The sequence below is a fragment of the Rattus norvegicus genome, chromosome 4 (assembly GCF_021556685.1).
Source record: "Rattus norvegicus strain SHRSP/BbbUtx chromosome 4, alternate assembly SHRSP_T2T, whole genome shotgun sequence".
In the NCBI taxonomy this organism is placed as follows: Eukaryota; Metazoa; Chordata; class Mammalia; order Rodentia; family Muridae; genus Rattus; species Rattus norvegicus.
Window position 1 is genome coordinate 60624100 of NC_141537.1, and position 21184 is coordinate 60645283.

General features: G+C 45.5%; 1 protein-coding gene and 2 long non-coding RNA genes across 8 annotated transcripts in view; 2 read left to right on the forward strand and 1 right to left on the reverse strand.

Moving 5' to 3' along the window:
• Positions 1–21184, forward strand: part of Mkln1 (muskelin 1) — a 311316-nt gene that overhangs the window by 8632 nt on the left and 281500 nt on the right.
• Vamp5l (vesicle-associated membrane protein 5 like) overlaps positions 1–21184 on the forward strand; it is a 174337-nt gene that overhangs the window by 8632 nt on the left and 144521 nt on the right.
• LOC120102487 (uncharacterized) lies at positions 7521–21175 on the reverse strand. 2 transcript variants are annotated; one of them, XR_015686420.1, is made up of 3 exons: positions 21084–21159; positions 17416–17613; positions 7521–7905 (listed from the first exon to the last, which is right to left on the reverse strand). It is a non-coding gene; the product is annotated as an uncharacterized LOC120102487 (long non-coding RNA). The 2 variants fall into 2 exon arrangements; XR_015686421.1 differs by having other exon boundaries at positions 7522–7905; positions 17436–17613; positions 21084–21175.

Consider the following 21184-nt stretch of genomic DNA (forward strand, 5'->3'; position numbering starts at 1 on the left):
AAAATGTTCAATATAGAGGTTGAATACAAATGAAAATTGGCAATGGAGACACAAAGAGATCCCGGAGAAACAGAGCTAAGGGACTGTAGTGCTGGGGGGTACCGAAAGGAGACTGGGGTCAGCACTGTCACGAAAGATTAGCATGGCTCGGCAGTCTTCCTCTTGAGTCCTAATGTCTTTAAGAGTTGGTTTTTTTTTTTTTTTTAGATATTTTTGTGTGTCCAATGTCTCACACGTAATAAACAGCCAGTAAATTTCTGTTAAGTTGGGAGAGTGACAGAAATACACAGACAGACAGACAAAGACTGTAGAATTTATGTTTGGATACAGGCTAAGGAGGAAGTTCAGGAGTAGAACTCACCTACTATGTAGAAGGCCCTGGCTCTGCCTCATAAATAACTGAGCGAGCTGATAAATAAGACTCCTTTGAGGTTCACCACAAGGAATCTTACTTAGGAAAGAGATAACCCTGTGTTAAAAACCTTGGTTTTACTTGAGAGCTAACTCGCAGATCACTTGCTCAGAGGACCACAGTCCTTTTTTTTTTTTTTTTTTTTTTTTTTTGGTTCTTTTTTTCGGAGCTGGGGACCGAACCCAGGGCCTTGTGCTTCCTAGGTAAGCGCTCTACCACTGAGCTAAATCCCCAGCCCCACCACAGTCCTTTCTAGTAACTGCCTTCTCAGAGCGCTGTGACAAGTATTTCGGTGTCTGGGCCACCTAAATCCCTTTCGTATGTCTTTATGGCCTAGCGGGTAAAAAGAACAGTTTGTTTCACCCCATCCAGAGTCAGTGGCTCTCCTCTGGCGAATCCATTTGGGGGCTGCTATAATTCCAGAAATCACTAGAGCCACTCAGATTCCTAGCCTCAAAGTGAAAGATGACCTAGGCAGGAAGACTGCTACCCTCCTAGATGGCATCCCCAGCTCTCACTCTCCCACGTGGAGCTGGAGAAGTGGTACTTGCTCCTAACTGCGGAGCCAAAGAACTCCATTTTGAATCACAGTGCCCACCTCGGGCAGCTCACAGCTACCTTTGACACCACTGCCAGGGCATCTGGCACCCTGTTCTCATCTCTAAGAGTCCGGGTACACATGAGGCATGCACATACACATTAGTAAGCATGAAAAGAACCTAAAGAACACTTTAGAAACTAGAATACTAGCCGTAGCTTTAGCAATACGGAAAGGCTTATGTCATCCTAACATCATTATGATCGGCGATTAGCAAACATTGTCTACAAAAGACGAGATAGAAAATATTTTTAGGCGTCTCTGCCCCTGTTCCAAATCCTCAATGCTGTCACTGCGGCGAGAAAGCAGCCATCAAAATATATCAATGGAGCTGAGTGCAGAGGGCACACACACCTGCAGTCCCAGCCCCAGGCACTTGGGAGGCTGAGGAAGGCAGGAAAATCTCGGCCTCAAGGCCAAACTAGGTTAAATAGCAAGATGGCTGGAAGAAGGACAGAAGGAAGGAAGGGAGGGTGGGAAAGAGAGAGTGTTGAATAAGTATGGCTGTGTTTCAGTAAAACTATGTATGCATAACAAAATTTGAATTTCATACCATTCTCCCTTGTCATTTGGTTTCGCTCCTTCTTTAATATGTTTTCACCAGTTTTTAAAATGTGAAAACAATTCTCAGTTTATGAGGCACAGAGAAACAGGGTGTGTGGGCTGCATATGGGCTGCACGGGGAGGGGTTTTGCAACCTCTGGTTTAGATGAGTGCAAACATCTTATGAGAAAAGCTATCCACATTTGGGCTTCCAAAGACAATGGTTTGCTTTGTTTCCATATTTTTTCACCTTTATTTCTGTGTCTCAATTCTCTTGGACGTATCCACCTGTTGATCTGCACTCAGGACAGACGTGTCCCCCTAGGAACTGTAGTCTTCCTGTGGTCCACTTCTTCCTTGTAATGTATGTGTTGCTAACTATTGCAACATTTTAGCCAGCAGTGGACGTCTATGTGGTAATGGCCCCTTAATATCATGATGGGGTTGAAAAATTCTTGTTGCTCAGTGGTGGCATAGCTTTCGGGATGCTGGCGCAGAGTCATTATCAGCACGGATAGGGTGATGTTGGTGTCAGTGAGCCTACCGTACCTCTGGTCATATAAAAGTATAGCCAACAGTGAGGGAATAACCTGACCGTTATTTTAACGGACTGTAGTATGGGCTTCTGTGCTTATTGTGCCGTGTGTTCTGTTGCTTTATTATTTGAGATCATACTCCTACCCATAAATATGGTGAATGTACGATGATATGCCATGTTACAGCAGCATCAGCCTCATAACTTTTTATTTTTCTTTTTTTAAAAAAGAATTATTATCTATAAGTACACTGTAGCTGTCTTCAGACACACCAGAAGAGGGCATCAGATCTCATTACAGATGGTTGTGAGCCAACATGGGGTTGCTTGGATTTGAACTCAGGACCTCTGGAAGAGCAGTCAATGCTCCCAACCACTGAGCCATCTCTCCAGCCACCTTATATCTTTTCCGTATGCTTGATTTAATGTAACTTTTTATTTATCATGGTCCTTTGAGCAATATACTGTTTTATATGTGTGTGTGTATGTATAAAACAGGCATAATAGATGTTGTCTATATAATATACACTATAATGTGTATCATGTAGTCCAGGTAAATAGTAGTGTCTACAGTGTAGGCTTCTGTGAGTACTCTCGGTTTATCAAACAACAAAATCACTTGAGGACATTTCTTGGATCATGTCTCCACCATTAAGTGACTCTTGACTGTGTTTTATATGATAAAGAAGTCTTCCTAGTTGGCTTTATATATTTATAAAGCTAAAACAGAAATGCTAATGAGTCTTGTACCTGCATGTCTTAGTCACTTTTTTATTAATGAGATGAGACACCTTGACCAAGTCAGCTTACGGAAGAAATTGTTGATTGGGGGCTTATGATTGCGAATGGTTCATGACCGTCATGGTGGGGATCATGGCAGCAGACAGGCAGGCATGGAGCCACAGCAGTAGCTGAGAGCTTACATCTTGAGTCACAATCAGGAGGCAGAGAGAGAGAGAGAGAAGGAGCACATTAAGAAAGGACCAAACCTTTTGAAACCTCAAGGCTTCCACTCGGAGACAGACTTCTAACAAGGCCGCATCTCCTAATCCTTCCCAAACAATTAGACCAATTTGGAAGCCAACATTCAAATATATGAACCTATGGGAGCCATTCTCATCCAAATCGCTACAGTATGTTCGTGAGTGTGTGTGTGTAGGTGTGTGTGAGTGTTCCTATCTATATAGGTTTATCCATATGTGTGCATGTGCTTATAGAGGTCAAAGGTTAGTCTCAGGTGTTATTTCTCGGGAGCCATCCAGGGTAGGTCCTTGGGGGTGGAGCGCTGGGGTGGGCATGGTTGTTGTTGTTTTTTTGTTGTTGTTGATGATGATGGTGGTGGTGGTGGTGGTGGTGATTTGTTTATATGTTTGTTTTGAGACCAGGTCTCTCACTGTGCCTTGGCCTCACCAACCAGCTCTCCAGAGCCCTTTTCATACCTCCCCCGTGGTGGGATAACGAACTTGTGTCTTCACATACAGATTTTGATGTGGGTGTTAGGGGTCACACTCAGGTCCCAGTGCCAACAAGCATTTCACTAACTAGGCCATATCCCAACTCCCACTACTCTTTTTTTTTTTTTTTTTTGGTTCTTTTTTTCGGAGCTGGGGACCAAACCCAGGGCCTTGCGCTTCCTAGGCAAGCGCTCTACCACTGAGCTAAATCCCCAACCCACTCCCACTACTCTTATGTGCACTGGTTTTTGTTGTTGTTATCATTTGGGCTTGTTTGTTTGGTTGTTTGGTTGGTTGGTTTAGTTGGTATTGTTGTTTTTAAGACAGGGTCTCACTGTTTAGCTCTGGCTAGCCTGAAATTCACTATGTAGACCAGGCTGACCTACACAGAAATCTCTCTGCCTCTGCCTCCCAAGGGCTGGGATTAAAGGGATACACCAGCACACCAGGCATGGAACCAATAACTGTCATAATTCATCCATCAGATGTTAAAAATCTGCTTTTACATAGTCCTGGCCTGGGTATGACGGAGATAAAAGAGGGTAGAACACAGATCGGCGGCTATGTCGCTATTTAGAAAATGAAGTGGCTGAGAAAAAGATCTGTGAGAACTGCCTGGGTTTGTTTCCATATAAATGCATAGAAAGTATCTTTAGAAGCAACTGAAGGCAGCCCGGGGGAGGGGGGGATTGAGGTGTAAGCTCTTTTGCATTCCAGCTGTGTGACCTTGGGCTGATTATATAAACCATATGAATTTCATTTTCCTTAATTCGAAGTGGGGATAATAATAACTACCTAGGAAGGAGGTTGGGGATTAAATAAGGGGGTATATATAAATCACCTACTCCTTGGGACACAGTGAACAACTGGTCCGTTTCAGCCGTCGTTGCAGTGGGGCAGCATAAAGGTATACAGCTTATTCACACACAAGAGGCACCTTCAGGCAGGGCAGGGTACCCCAGAAGGCACAGAGTCACAGACATGTCTAGAAACCCGCAAGCCTGATAAGGGACATTTGGGTGAAAATAAAAGCAGAAGCGATATTGTCACAGGAGCATTCGGTAAGGCAGCTGGCCAGTTGTCCGTAGCAACCAGCTGCTGGGTTGCCTGTGAAGCTCCGCCTACTTAAGGGCCTAGCTCCACAGCATCCCTCACCCCAGCACTTAAATGCCAATTGTAACTGGGGGAAAAATACGTGATGCTCCCTCCCAGCCAGGTCATCTGAACACCTAAAGGTTGCGCGGATTATGCTCCCTGCTAATTCTGGGCTTCTGCTGTAAGCTCTGACCCTCCCTCTGCCTTTGGGCATTGTGTGTTGAATGCCAGTCTAGCTCCAGCGGTATGCATCTCTGAGCACTGCCTGTTTCACCGCGGCTCAATGTCTTGTTGATCTCAGCTCTGTCTAGCTTCATAGGCATCTGTATTCTACTGCTGACACCATGTGTCTTCTCCCCTGTGAGGCCCATTGCAGGTGTAGTGCCCTCACGGAAAACCCGCTAGAATAAGACTTACCTACTTCATGGCAAAAGCTTCCTGCGTTTTTATCGTGGTGTGGGACAACGGGTCTTTCACAGCCCTGCTTTCCTACTCCAAGCTGGCCTCTGTATTCACTATCCATACCAAATGGAGTATCCCGACTCCAGCGTCGGCTCCTGCCCTCTCTCCACTGGCTACGTATTATCAATTTCTAGCATGTCTTGTGAACCTTTGATGGCAACATCAATAATGTTTTCCCAATACAGATGACCACATTAGTGGCGTAGGGGCCTAACATAGGGGGTAATGGCTAACTTCAATTTATTTAGAATCAACTGACAATATCGTTCTGCTGAGAAGCAAGCATTAAATAAGGTTGACACAACTTGAATTCAAACTAATTCCTTATCGAAGAGCTGCTATTCAATGCTTAATTCCTACCAGCCAAGAAGAATGTGTTGGTGAAACAGAAGTGACAAACAGGTACTGCTGCACCCTCGAAATGGAAATAGCCAGAGAAGGCACCTCTGCACTCACAGAGCCAACCCGGATGGGACTAAGCATGCGCAAGAGAACTAAGGCGCATGGGACTAAGAGAGCATGCGCAGGAGAACTAAGGCGCATGGGGCTAAGAGGGCATGCACAAGACAACCTCTCTTTGGCCAAGAACTAAGAAGGAAAGCTTTGGAGGGGTAAAATGTCTACAAAGTACATTTCTGTACAATTAATAATGTCAGTAATGAAAAGGGGATTGTTAAAAAAAAGTCAGTGTAGTTAGTCGTTCAAGTAACAGTCTGATCGGCTCCCGGTTTTAACGGAGGAAAAAGGCAGGGAAAGGGAGTGCTACAAATTTGCTTTATCTGGGGCATCCTGAGACCTCGGGAGGGAATGAGGGATATAGCTCAGTTGATAGCATACTTACCTAGCAAACATGTAGCCTTGGGTTCAGACAGAATCTGGTGATGCACACCTGTCACCCCCAGCACTCCGAGGATGCAGGCAGGAGGATCAGAAGTTACCCTTCAGCTATGTAACAAGCTTGAGCCCAGACTGCGATTCATGAGATTCTGTCTCAAACAAACAAACAAACAAACAAACAAAACAAAAAAACAAAAACAAAACAAAACAAAAACAAACAAACAAAAAAACCAAAACAAAATTAAAAGACCACCCCAAAGATCTCCAATCCCTTCAGTAGATGCCCGAAATCATGGAGACTAAGAAACCCTATGTGTACTGTGGTCCTTTTCCTATGCATGCCTCTGATACAGTTTAATTCATAAATTAGGGGCAGTAGCCGAGATAGCAATGTATTAGAAGAGATGCTATTTAAAACCTATACGCTGTCTATTTTAGAAGTGTTCTAGTTGACGTTCTGGGATAACGGTTGAAATCATAACTGAGACCACAGCGGGGAGAACAGATGAATGGACTCGCTGTATAAATGGGCCATCTCAAACACAGGGCTAGGACCTGAAGTGAACAATGCTGGGAAGGCTAAGGTCCACAGGCAGCTGGAGTCTGGGAAAGCGCTGGAGACACTGAATGGGTTTTTTTGTCTGCTTGGTGGAACCAGACCCACTGTCTTGGGCGTGCTAGTGAGTGTCTTGACCCTGTGCTGCTTGCTGTCTCAGCCCCTTTGTTTTGTTTATGTCCATGGTAAAGAATAATGGTGAAGGGGTGATACTGCTGAATGGGGCAGGCTAGAGTCGCTGAATGAAAATGGGCTCATTCAGTTGTAGCTTTTCCTTACAGCCCAGCTCCTTCCCCTCATACATTCTCACTCACAGCCCTATCCTTCCCCACCTCTTCCTCCTTCTACCTGGGGTCTCATGCTGAGTGGCTGAGGATGACTTTGCACTCTTGGTTCCATGTCCGAAACCCTAGTTCTTGGAATCGCAGGTCTGAACCACTGCGGAGAGCGTTTGGCTTCACTTTGGTTTGTGAGGTTTTTGTTTTAGCCTTTTGAGACAGGGTCATAGTATATAGATATAAATATAGATATAGATACAGATATAGATATAGATTTATCTCCTAGGCTAGCCTCAAACTCAAAACAATCCTTCCCTCTCAGCCTCCCCAGTCTTAGGATTCTGGCTTGTACCACCACGCTTGGCATTTGATGCTGAAGACTAGACTCAGACAGTGATTCATGGTAATCACGTGCTTGACCACTGACCTCTACATACCCCAGGCCACTTTTAGAAATATGTCTTTGTGTGCGATCCTATATATGTGGGTGCATGTGCACGGGTATGTCTGTGTTTGTGTGGAGGCCAGATGTCAACCTTGAGCCATACCTTGTCAAACCTTACTCTTTGAGACCAGGTCTTTTCGTTGCCAAGAGCTCAAGTATTCAGTGAGGCTGGCTAGCCAGCAAGTGCCAGGGATCCACCTCTCTCAACATCCCTGGTTCTGAGATTACAGGCGCGTGGTACCACATCTGGCTTTTTACATGCATGATTTGATTCTGGGAATCAAACTCCGTTCTTCATGCTAGCTTGGCAAACACTTTACCAAGTCTCCCCGGTCCCCTTTATTACTGAACTCGGAGTAGATGTGTCTAAAGTGAAAGCATTTCCTAAGGAGGCACGGCATCATTGGTCGTCGTGTAGCCTCCTGCAGGCTGGCTGCAGAAGAGAGGAGGCTTGAAGCTGGACACATCTAGGTCTCTTGGGATCAGTAGCTCCTGGCAGATAAGAGACATGCTTTTGTGTCCTGAAAGTGGTAACTGTAAGCCAGTGGCCACACCAGAATGCTGGCAAGAGTCAGACGGGAGCCGGGAGGCCATGTTGGGAAGTAAGTCATCATGTGAAGGACGGAGAGGCCGTCAAATGAGCACCATTGCTGAGCAGGCCTTGAGGCAGAACAGATAGTAGAGGTGTCACTGGAGATAGAAAGCAGACTCTGGTCAGAACTTTCCAAGACCTCCTTGTCTTTAAAAAGAAAAAGAAAAAATCCCAAGACAATGACAGGAGATCACTGCAAGACAAGTATCTCCCTCTCCCCTCCCCCTCCCCCTCCCCTCTCTTCCCACTTCCAGTCTCTCTCTCTCTCTCTCTCTCTCTCTCTCTCTCTCTCTCTCTCTCTCTCTCTCTCTCTGTGTGTGTGTGTGTGTGAGAGAGAGAGAGAGAGACAGACAGACAGACAGACAGACAGACAGACAGACATAGCAAGAGTGAGCTGAGAGGGAATGTGTTTTGGAAAGGTCAGCATGGTGCACACAGGGACATTATCTCAGATGGGGTCAGATGACAGAGGCTCGCCCTCAGCAGGATATTTAGAATTATGCCCAGCACACTGGAGTATGTGTCACTGCGCCCTGACATGGAACAAAATCAACTGGGTGATTGACGTAGAGTCTTGCTGCTCCAGGGTCCAACTTACTTAGCTTTGACCCCATGGAAAGGCTCCTCCAGGAAAGCCGTTAGAGCTTGGGAAACACAAAAGAGAAAAAGACATTGCAGAGTGGTCAAGCGAAATTCTGGTCAGTCCATGCCTATGTAAGACAAAGGATGGTCTAAAGGGCAGGCAGAGACAACATCAGAATGAAGGACCGATTTGGAGCATTTGTTGTCTAGCCCATCTTCGGAACCCAGGCTAGGAGAGGAAAACATGTTTTGACCTTGATCGTGGAAAAAAATTGTTCCAGCCACAAATAATCAGACTTTTAGAAGCCATGATGTACCCAAGTGATTCATAAGCAATATGACCTTCTGGGGAAAGGACCATATCTTCTCTGTCTTCAACTCCAGTGTCTGCATCTGCGACATTAAAGGAAACAAACGAATCTCTGAATGGCAGAACACCTCATTCTCTTTTGCAACGATCAGATGAAAAGATACAGCCTTAGTCATCCTTTTAAGTATGCCCCACCCCACCCCAGCTGCCCCTTAGAACTCTTGATTCCACCCTCATGTCCAGTGGATGAATCTTGTGGCCCAGGCTCAGCCAATCAGAGAAGAGCCCCCCTTAATAAAGGAGTCCGGTATGGACACGTGACCTAGGTTCCTCCCACCAAAGCGAGGAGCGAAGGTCAGGACTTGTGCTGAGATTGCTGAACTGGGATGCTGTCCTGAAATTGAAAGCGGCAGTCTGAAACTCTGAGAGTTTGTGGGCACTGTTGTGGGACCATGAGGGGAAGATTCTGCAGAATGGAACTGTCCCCTGGACCTAAAATGACAGGGGTGCTATCAGGTCCTGTCTAGACCTTCCCTGGTAGAATGTGTGGTTTACGTGTACGTGGCTTCGATACACAGTGCTTGTTAACCCACCGGTCCGTCATTAAGTAGTAAGAGTCAGGTGCTTTGTGCTTCCTGACACATCAGCAACAACTTTAAAATGATACAACTGCACGGATGAAGTCCCAGAGAAGTCACTGGACTCATTCTTTATTGTGACTATAAAGTGATATATGACTTCTAGGGCGCAATGGAGTATTGTGTGTTTAAAACCTTACTTAGCATATACAGTAAGACATGGTGACCCACATCTGTAATCTTAGCACCTGGGAAGCTGAGGCCAGAAGATCGTAAGTTCAAAGCCAGCCTGAGTTACACAGCTAGACCCTTCCTGGAAAAAAAAAAGAGGAAGACCCAATAACAATGAAAACCCTCTTCGTATATATGAACCATTTAAGGGTTAACGTAGGATTTTCATTTCTCAAGACTTTCTCCAAGGAAAATAATCAGACATGCTCACAAAATTTAATGTGGCATATTTGGCAAGGCATTCTTTGTAATACTGACTATTTGGAAATAACCTAAGCGTCTAAAAGGAGCCATTGTATGAATTGTGAGAGACTCTGTGGTAGAATGTAGGCACAGACTAAGAAGCCGCTTTTGGAGACTATATATATATATATATATATCGATCTATCAGCAGTGTCTCTATATTGCTCTGGATGTCCTGAAACTCACTTTGTAGACCGGTCTGGCCTTGAACTTACAGAGATCCACTTGCTTCCTCCCAAGTGTTCTGTGAAGGTGTGTGACACCAGCCTAGCCTGGCTTGGTCACTTCTTTTTAAATGTGTTTTCTCAAAGGGAGGCATGGGGAGAACAGACTGGGGAGTTATGCAGATATATATATATATATATATATATATATATATATATATATATATATATATAGAGAGAGAGAGAGAGAGAGAGAGATAATACCTTGGTAGTAGAAATGAGTTGATTTTCTTCCTGATTTCTGTATATTCTAAACTGCCTTGGTATTTTAAATCTACATGCAAGCTCTTATAATTAGAGAAAGAAAAAGATTCACCAAAAAGAAACTTACTATGAAGTGGAAGCCCAAGATGAATGAAGGATAAATTTAAATGAGATTTAAATTTCAATTTAAATGAGAGATTGGAATTTAAATGACACCCAAAGCTCCTGATCCCTATATGCTACAAAAAGAGTTTCCAGCTATGGGCGTGTCCTTAGGAATTGCTGAGGAGGGAGGTACCACGTGCCTGGGATTATGCAACTTTGCTAAAAAAATTTTTTTTCTGTTTTTTTCTGTTTTTCTGTTTTTTTCAGGTTTTTCCCCCCATTTGTTTTTAGTCAGAGTTATGCTACATAGCCCAGGCTGGCCTCCCATTTCTCAAGCACTGACTTTGCAGGCATGTTCCATCAGGTCCTGCCAACTTTGACCATTATGTAAAAAAGGAAAAGTGAATTCCAGACCCTACTGAGTGATAAGCTAACCACTTAAGAAAAGAAAGTCGGTATCTACATGAGCCAGCAGGGGGTTCACTGAAGTTAAGAGCTTGTAAAGAACTCTGATTTCCTCATCCCCACGTGCCTTAAACCATAAACCTCAAAAATCCTCATTCCAGACCTCCAAGGTAGGTAGTACATTGTTCCCCTTGGGCTGAAGCTGGAAGCCTCGGAGGTCAAGTGCTTGGCACATGATCTTTCTTCCCTTCCCCCTCCCCATCCCTCCTTCTTCCCACTCCCCCTCCCTCCCTCTTTCCCCCCCTTGCCCCTCCCTCCCAGTAGCTGAGGTTACTGGGTGGGAAGATCTGAGGCATATGTGTCATACCAGGCATTGTAGAGAGATTTCAAACGGGATCCTAGTACAGTATGATACATCACGGGGCAGTATTATGCCATAGCATTAGATGAAGTGACCACACACACAAAAATTATTGAGGAATAATAAAACCTGGTTCACTGGGAGGTTTCAAACTGGTTATAGTAGCAGCTGTGCTTACTGTGTGCAGAGCTCTATGCTGAAATGCTTTCCACCTGTCATCTTCCCCAGTGTGGGGAGAACCAGCCGTTATCCCCATTTTACAGGTGCTAAACCAAAGCTCAGAGTGGCATGTGGCCCCCCCGCTCCTGGTTATGTAAGCCACGGGAGTTGAGCCAGAGTCACAGAAAATCTGAGCTCGGAACCCATAGTGGATACTTAACCATCAGTATTTCTTCATTTGGTCTTTGGGTCCAGTAATGGCTCAATTCATTTCTTTTACTAAAAGAAAGGTTTATTTATCTGAGCAACAACTCAAAATGGCACGGGAGTTGGGAAGAGAAAGAGCAAAAAACCCAGATCACTTCCACACAGAACCACCCGGCTCTGGTTAGCGCCTCAAGAACTGCTCTGTAGTAGACAAGGTAGGATCTCCTGTCCCACCCCACCCCTCCTACCCTCAGATGATTTAGGATCAAAAAACACTGGGCTGCTTAACAAAGCCAAAATTCAAAAGTAGATCTGCCTGACTCTCAAACCTTTGCTGCTTTAACTGCCAGCTAAATAAACGTTTAATGGTCATTTATTTAAACACTGTATTTCAGGAGTGGGGAGTAAATGTTAAATGTGTACGTGTAAGATCTGGGTGGTTCGTCAACACATATAGTTCAGCTAGGTCTATTGCTGGGGCAGACTGAGACAGGAAGCTGGCATGGGCTAAATCGAGTTCCAGGCCAGCCTGGGTAACAGGGTGAAATGTTGGCTCAAACATAAACCAGACCTCAAGATATGAGTCGCCGATGCAGCACCTCAGGCCAGCAGTGGCTGTCAGCAAATCCCTGTGAGTTTTAGTTACTATGGCAAGAAAAGCTCTCTATGTTCTAGACAGGGGAGATGCCCACTTAGGTCTGGGCACTGCTTATGTATACCAGCTGGGGACAGTGGCACCTGAGTGTGCCAAGCTCTCAGAAGTACTTTGACATGTCAGGCTACGGATATCTAGAGGAAAGGCAGCCAGCTGGCAAACACATGGATTAAACTGGATTATTTCGTAAAAACAGAATAACTAGGAGAACCCAGGGGGCCAGCTGAAACCCTTCAGCTAGAGGGGACAGCGCTCTATGGAGGAATTTTTTAGGGTGCAAACGGGTTGAAAGGAGAGGCAGCCTTTGGGAAAAGGCAGATGCAAGACAGCAAATGAAAACCTAAAATATTATTGCACCTTGCCTATTGTTTGGGGGACATAAGTGCTAAGCCTAAGTGGCAGGCACTCAGGAAATATACTGAACCGGATGTACTGGTATGTCATGGGACCAGAGGATAGACTCCCGTCTTTGCAAACTTGGCCGGCTCCTGGTTCTCAAGCTTCTGACATCTCCAAATTCTGGGATTGCAGGCGTGCACAGCTGTGATGCCTGGTTTTATGCATGTTGGGCAAGCAGTCTACCACTAGAACCACATCCCTCCAGCCCCTCATCCGGAGATCTAATGATAAAGCCTACTGCACTCCTCCCCTCCCCCAGGGAGGGATGTTGACCCCCACGGAAGGTCACTTACTGAAGACCCCATTTGGTCCCTTTACCATCCATCTCTCTAAGCTCCTTTTCAGGCTCTCTCTGGGCTCTTTCTTTAACAACTGTCTGCATCCTTTTCTTCAGGGGTCTGGCTCACTGTGCGCCATCTCCAGGCTCTCTGGCGGTGGAGTATGGAGACACACCTGAACCCTTACATTCCTGGAGTACTCAGCCCTTGTTTTCAGATGTGTTCACTCACCAGGGGCTTTACGCAGTCACTCCAAGTTCGACATGCTACTAACAGTACTTGGCACTTGCTCCCCTTCCCAAGTTTGAGCCTTTTAAAAAATGTATTTATTTTTATTTTACATACATTGCTGTCTTGCCTGCATGTGTGTCTGTGTGAGGATGCCAGATCTTGGAGTTACGGACAGTGTGAGCCGCCATGTGGTTGCTGGGAACTGAACTCAGGACCTCTGGAAGAGCAGTCAGTGCTCCTAACCACTGAGCCATCTCTCCAGCCCCAAGTTTAGCTTTTGTTAATGAGGTTGACTGCCACCACGGTCTCCTCTACACTCTAACCTCTGTCTGATCAGTGTGTGTGTGCCCTTGGTGCTACTTCAGAATCTCCTTTGAATCTGTCACCCCTCTGCGGCTATGGCCATTAAGACCTTAGTTGCATCCTGGCCTCTAGTTAGCTTTTCTGGTTCCCTGGCTCTGCCAGGCTCTCCCTGTGGGGGGTGAACCCCACAGGGGTTTTCAATATGAATGGCAACTGTTTTGCTTTCAGGAACTCTTGATAATTTCTTACTATCCTCCGTGTTAAGTTGAAGCTTCTTAGCCATGAATCAGATTTCTTCCCAGCATAGGCACAGCCTACCCCATTGCTACTCACTGACCCACACCAGTCTTCTTCCCTGTAAACGCTGTTCTCTTTCATACCCCTTTATGCATTTCTGTGTCTAGTTCCCTTGACAAAAGAAAACTCCTGTTTTAGAAGACTCAAGCTGCCCCCTTCAGTGTTCCACCCAAACTTTGGCTGACCAGGAGAGAAAGCCTTCTTTGGCTTCCGGGCAGTGAGTTTGAGTGAGCTATTATGTCGTGAGCTATTATGTTGTGAGCGATTATGTCATCTGTTTGTTTCTTTAATATTTACTTTTTCATAGGTGGAATCAGACCCATGCTTTGATACTAGGTAAGAGCTCTACCACATAGGCAATGTCTCCAACCCGTGATATTTATTTAAAGCAGTGTCACCACGTATGGTGGCTCACGAATATAATTTCAGGAGACTAATGGTAGGAGAATTGCTGTAAGTTTGAGGCTATCTAGTGCTACATAGTCAGTTACAGGCTGGCTTTGGCTATAGAGTAAGAGAGGCCTTTTCTCAAAAAAGGAAACCAAGATGGGAGGTGGCACATGGTGGGAAGAGGAGGAGGAGGAGAGGGGAAAGAAGTAACTTATAGTGAGACCTTGTTCCAAAAGAAAGGAAGGGAAAGAGAGAGAGAGAACCAAGGAAGGAACCACAATGAAGTCTCAAAAACAAAGAAAACCAGGAGAGGAGAGAGAGAGGGAGAGGGGGGGGGGAAGGAAGGAGAAAAGAAGCTACACCAGTGAACCATGAGGCCATTGTAGAGGGACAAGTCAAACATGGCTTCCAACACAGAGACCAGAAGGACCCAATAAGAGACCAAAGACCTAACCAGGGATACAGGAGGAGGGTGGGGGGTGGGGCTGTGTAGAAGGCAGTCACAGATGGTGTTTCCATAAGAGGAAGTGATCATGGCCACCATGACCTTCTCTCCTCTGAGAGGCTGCTGGGAAGGTGGGATGACCTAGCATTGGCCTTGGACTTGACAACACAGAAGCCATTTCAACCTTCACAGGTACGATGCCCTGTGATCTTCATGGTGTGTGCTTAGCAGTGTGATGAGGGCAGATAGATAGCACATTCAGTTGGCTTTGAGAGAGAAAACGGATGCTTGTTAATGAGTGACGGTTGGACAAAGGAAAGCTGCTTCATAAATTGGTCAGGCGCCGATACGGATACGTCAGTGAAGTACTTAGAGACAAGGATGTGACTCAACACAGAAACCTTTCCTTGAATAATAATGGGATCTGGAGGTGGAGCCCAGGGCCTTAGTTCCTGAGGGCTCTTCAGGACTTCTTTGCTGACTGTACCATTTTCTCCTCTGGCCAGTTCACACAGGTCTTCTCACATATGGCCGGCGAGGAAAGGGCCATCACAACAGGGATATGGTGTCAGGTTTTCAGAAACCATTTCTAACCCTTCTTGCCAGTATATGAAGTTGCTGGTAATCCTTTTGGGGACAGGAGGACATCCCTAAGTCTGAATACTCCCAACGAGGTGAACAGAAGCCTGAGTGTATGTGAACATGCTGGACCTTGAAACATTTTCATATAAAAGAATTAATTTAATAGTGGAGGTGGTGTTAAGCCACCACCTAGATTTGAGACTCAGCTTAACTGTTTTTTTCTAGATTTTAGCTGTTAGGAAATCGGGAGAATACAAACTTTGGGGAGCCTGGATTAAAGTGTTGATTTTCTGCTTTTTTTTTGTATGGTATTCCATATGCAGTCTAAGTTCCCAGAGGGGTCATGGCACGGAGCAGATATAGAATGTTCTAAGTAGACATCTGTGAATGAGACCTTTCCCCTTATAGAATCATTTGTGGGTTTGTCTAGGGTCTATGCCATGACCAGCTGCAGAAACTCTTGATATATACTCTCTCTAGTTCTCCAGCTTCATTCGTTGTCTGTCTTTGTACATCACCTTCCCTGTACCAGAATCAACCACTGCCTCGTTCTGGAACGGTCAGTTCTGGGAGAAAGCCATCTTTACCCACTCAGCCAGCCAGACCTCCACTCTGTGCTCCTGAAACCATGGTTTCAGTTCCATTCCCAATGCAGTACCCAACAGCTGTAGACCCTTCCCGCACTCTCATTGGCTTATATGCTTGGTTTTTTGTTTTGTTTTGTTTTTTTAAGTTTATGATCTGTTTTTATCCTTTGCCCTTAGAATAGTGTTTATGTGTTTTGAGCAATCACATTTGTTGAGTGGATACACGAATGTGTTCAAGAGTGTGACAGAATAAGTGTGTAAATGAGCGAGAACATGGAAGAGTAGAAAATTAGTACCTCCCAAATGGAAAATCATAAGGTCAGGTAACACCTGACGGAATGGTGCCTGCCTGCAGTCCTAGGATCAGGAATTCAAGAGAACGCTTTTATTACATAGTAAGTGTAGGGTTAGCCTGCCCTACTTGAGAGCCCGGCTTAAAAGAGGAAGAAGAAAATTGAATACATCTGTGCAGAATTTGTATAATATAATGGCACTTCTGAAATTCCGTTACAGTGACATGATCATTGTTACATAACACACGAGTGTGTGTGTGTGTGTGTGTGTGTGTGTGTGTGTGTGTGCGTGCGTGCGTGCATGTGCTGACACAGATTACACAATTGGAGTAGGATGAAGCCAGGGCTCCTGAAGCACAGAGCTGGGTGGTGGAAATTGACTGGTTTTAGATCTAGGTTTGTGTAAGAGATTAGATCTGAGGAGCCCAGAAGTATTTTGGTCTATGTTACTTAAGCAATGTGTTTTTCACTTTAAAATTTAAGAATGAAATAAGCCTCTCTAAACATGCTGATTTAAGGCAGTAAAAACACAAAGAGTAAAGCAGCCAGGACCCCTTGGAAAGGGAATGCCATTGAATGAGCCCTGTCTCGCCACCTCCTCCCCTGGGCTTCCTTTATGCCCAGTCTGTAAACTGCTAATAGCCCCTGTTAGTGTTTACATTATAAAAGCATTGTCAGGGTGCTTTAGAGAGTCTAGATGGCTATGATGTCTTCTTGGAAGATAAGCATTATACACAAATGAGGTATTATTATTTAGTTTTTCCTTTTTGGGCCTATTAAATGAAAATTAGATGAAAACTCTGCTTTAAGCAATAGCCAGCAGGTAAATGATTATTGACTCGAGTCAAATGAGATTAAAAAAGAAAATCTCTAGCTGTAACTGAGCAGCGCAGCCTGTCTGCACTGACTGGTGGGTGCACTATCTGCCTTTTCTCTCTTGTCTGCACTCTCATCAGGAACTGAAGACAGGTAAGCCCTTGGGTTCAGGCCTCCCAAGTATGTCAGAGAACCCAAGATCACCTGGAAGGAATATGCTTTGGAAATAACATTCCCACTAGTGAAGTCATTCAGCTAGTTTTCTTTTGGACTTTGGGCCTCAGCGAACCATTAAACCCTGTTTCCCCTTTGGGAACTTGGGGAGACTAGCTGACCTGTGTGGTAGTGCCTGTGTGCCCGGGAGAGCAGTTCCAGGACACAGCTTTCTTGTGTTCTCAGAATTCAGGATCCTGGTAGCAGGAGAAGGGGTTAGGGAGATCCTCCTTGCGGATGATGAATATCAGAGACTTGGCTTCGTATTGTTAAGGGTGGGCTGGTGAGTAAACAGCCAGGGAAGATGCAGAGTGACTGAGGTGTGCATCTGTGTAGCACTGGTGTGTGGGAGAGAGGAAGAGAGAGAGGAGAGAGAGAGAGGGAGAGAGAGAGAAGAAGAGAGGGAGAGAGGGACTATCTATGCCTTTTTGGTTCTTCCTTTTACAATGCTTCCTACCCCCTCCCATTGCCAAACCCTCCCTTGTGTCCATCCCTTCCGACTTGGCTCACCTTCACTCCCCAAGACCAACCTTCAGTAGTGCTTGTCGTTGTGGTCATCTGTTTTCCACCTGACCCATTTATCCTGGCTTCTGAATTTTGCTTTCAGAGAGGCTCCCCACTTGCATAGCTGCCTGACCAGCTGTGGGGCCAGCTGCCTGTTCCAGATTCCAAGGTGACCAAACCTCTCCTCTCCCTCTAACATGAGCCCTGAAGACAACAAGGGAGAGAAGATGAGTGTGAGAAGTGGGTCTTTCCCCAAAGAGATCATTTCAGTGGCGGCGGCTCAGGAACTCAGCCATCACAGTGGGCCTTGGTCCAGCATGGCTGGGTGGGACCTTTGAGCTCCAGGAGGGGAAGATACATGGCAGGTTTGGTTGAAGCTTTAGCCAAATCCAGCACTGGTTGGTAAACTACTTTTCCATATTCTAGCTATGTCTCCCCAAAGCCTTGCTGTCAGTCAACTGCACTGTGGTCAAGGAGGTAGGGATGCCTTTTAGAGATTATCTGTATTGTTTCCCCACGTGTAGGGGGAGTCTGAGGATGAACTATGTCTTCTTCCACCTTCAAAGCAAACTGTCTAAAATGGTTGGCTATGTGCATTGGCTCCATTTACATCTCAGCTCACAGGGAGCCGATGCCCAACTGGCCATGAATCCCTGGTGCATCATCAGTCTTCATCTTTGATCTAGAAGCAGAGTTTGCCTTTGTTGACCCCAGCCTATTGCTGTAATGCGTGTTACCACAGACATCCCTCACCCTGACTCTATGGATGTGCCTTCATACTGTCTTGGGGGATCCTTTCTCTGCCCTGGCTTTGCTATTCCTCTAGAATCTTCAATGATCTTTTTCTTTTTCCCAGCATACCCTCCCAGACTCTCAATCACTACTCTGAATCCATTTTTTTCTGTGTGTGTTAGTTTGCTTCTCTGTGACGATGATAAAACACCAGCCAAGATCAACTTGGGGAGGGAAGGATTTATTTTACTATACAAATCACAGTCCATCATCAAAGGAAGCCAGGGCAGGGTCAGGGAGGAGAGAACTGAAGAAGAGACCTTAGAGGAACACTGCTTACTGGGTTGCTTCCTCTGGCTTACTGAGATGCCTCTTGTGTATAGCCCAGGCCCATCTGCCTAAGTAAAGCACTGCCCATAGTGGGCTACACCCTGACTAGGGAAAGCACTGCCCACTGTGGGCTGGACACTGCCTAGGGAAAGCACTGCCCATAGTAGGCTGGACCCTGCTACATCTACTATCTATCAAGGAACTGACCTGAAGATGTGCTCAAGGGCCAATTCAATGGAAATAATTCTTTAATCGAGGTTTCATTTTCTGAAGTATATAGGTATTTTGTCAAGTTACAAAAATTAACCAGCAAAGTTGTGTTGATGTCCTAAACCTATTTCATTCAGCTTCTAGATCCAGCTGTCTCCCTCGGCTCTATGAATGTCCCCAGGTGTTGCAAACATGGCCAAGGCTTAAATGTGTCTCTGCCTCCCTGCAGCTTCTCCGTCTCATCTTCATATTTATTGTTGTATTAATGAATGACATCTAATCCACCCTGCATACATCCCAAGTCAATCCCCAGTCTTGGCATTGGCCTTTACGGCCTTTACGAAAGGCCACACTTTCAGTGGATTCTGTGTCTTGTAGAATATGCCCTGTAAGCTTCTGTTTCATTTGGGCCTCTTTGCTTTGCCAGCCTCACCCCTGACTGATCTGACTGGTGCTCTCTGCCTTAGCTATGAAGAATAACTTGCGGATGCAGACACTCAACCCACAGTCATTACTGTGGCTTCCCCAGGGCGCACCTGCTGTGTCCACTACTTGAAGTAGACTTCCCACCTCGGTGGGTAGGACTAACTCCTGCACATCTCCTGCCTATGTAGACATCACCAGCTGTCCATGCCCTCTCTTTTCCTTTTGGAAAGTCCTGATGGTCACCTCTGCCTTTCCTGCTTTTATCTTGCCCTTTCATGAGGGACTATACTTAGCATATACCTTTATAGTCTTAGCACCAAAGGAAGTATTTGGTACAAAATTGTTGGTCAAGAATGAATGAATCAATGAATGAATCAATGAATGAATCAATGAATGAATGGATATAGCAGAAGTGGGCTGTGGAGATAGCTGAGTTAGGAAAGTGAAAAGCTAGGGCCAGCAATGGGCTGCTGTAATCCCACCATTGGGGAGGCAGAAATGAGAGGATCCCTGGGACTTGGTGGCACCTTTAGGATGGTGAAAGACTTAGATGATAATGAAGATGACAGAAATTCAGAGAGAAACTTGAATTCAACCTCTGGTCGCCATACACATATGCATGATCACCTACCACATATCCACAAAGACAGGCAGGAACGCATACACACATGCATACACACACCAGAGAGAGAGAGAGAGACAGACACACACACTCACACAGAGTGAGAGAGACAGAGAGAGACAGAGACGCACACAGAGACAGAGACACACAGAGTGAGACAGACAGACAGAGACACACATACACACACACAGGGAGAGACAGACAGACAGAGACACACATACACACACACAGGGAGAGACAGACAGACAGACAGACAGAGACACACATACACACACAGGGAGAGACAGACAGACAGACAGAGACACACATATACACACACAGGGAGAGACAGACAGACAGAGACACACATACACACAGGGAGACAGACAGAGCCAGCGAGACAGAGACAGAGAGAGACAGACAGAGACAGAGAGACAGAGAAGAAAAAGAAATATCATGGGTATTATTGTGAGGATATAAGACAAGTTCGCATCAAAAGAGTACAATTAGTATTTTACTAAGCGAAAATATATGAAATTCCATTAACATCAAAAGATATTTCTAAGTTGTCCCCTGTGGGCTTCTTTTCCAAAGCTCATTGTCCAGACTCTGAGCCATCTTTTGGGGCCACTCAAATATCCACCCCTTGACTCTCTGTCAGTGACTGAACTCGTGACTGGCTCCATGTTGAAAGCCTGGGGGATAAGGTGAGTTGTTGCTTCAAAGCTTCTCTATTATTTTGTTTGCAGCCATTCACTGTATGTCTTGAGCAAAACTCTGAAAATTCTCTCAGGAGTCCTCCCCAGCAGATGTGTCTGGCCTCCTGGTGACTTGACTTGTTCTTACACTGTTTGCATAGTCTATGAGTACAAAGAAGCCGGAGACTTTCTGAGCAGGCCAGTTTTCCCTTTTTGTTTCAAGACAAATTAAATTCTTCATCTTTGCTGTATTGACTTTCTAAAAAATGTGATTCCTCATAGAGAAAAAGAATTTTGAGGAATAAGAAAGACTCACTGCTCATGGTGGGGCACCTCTTGGGCCAAATGTGTGCCAAGAATTCAGGACAGGAGTAGTGTTGTCACAGACAGCTATGCACCAGGCATCTGGTTCCCATACAGACCGTCCTCCACCTCCAATTCCAAGCTTCCTCAGCCCCTTACTTGCTACATCCAAATACCTGACAAAAGCCATGGGAGGGAAGGAGGAATACAGCCCATCATGGCAGAGAAGGCAAGGCAGTAGTAGGACTGTGAAGCAACTGGTCATGTTATGTCCCCAGTCGCCAGAGAGAGAGAGAGAGAGAGAGAGAGAGAGAGGGGAAGGCTACTCCTCCTGTTTATTCAGTTCAGGATCCCATCCCATGGAACAGTCCCACCTGAAATCAGAGTACATCTTCCATGTTCAGTTGACCTCTCTGGAAACACAGTCATAAGATGTACCCCAGAAGTCTGTTTCCATGGTGATTCTAAATCCAGT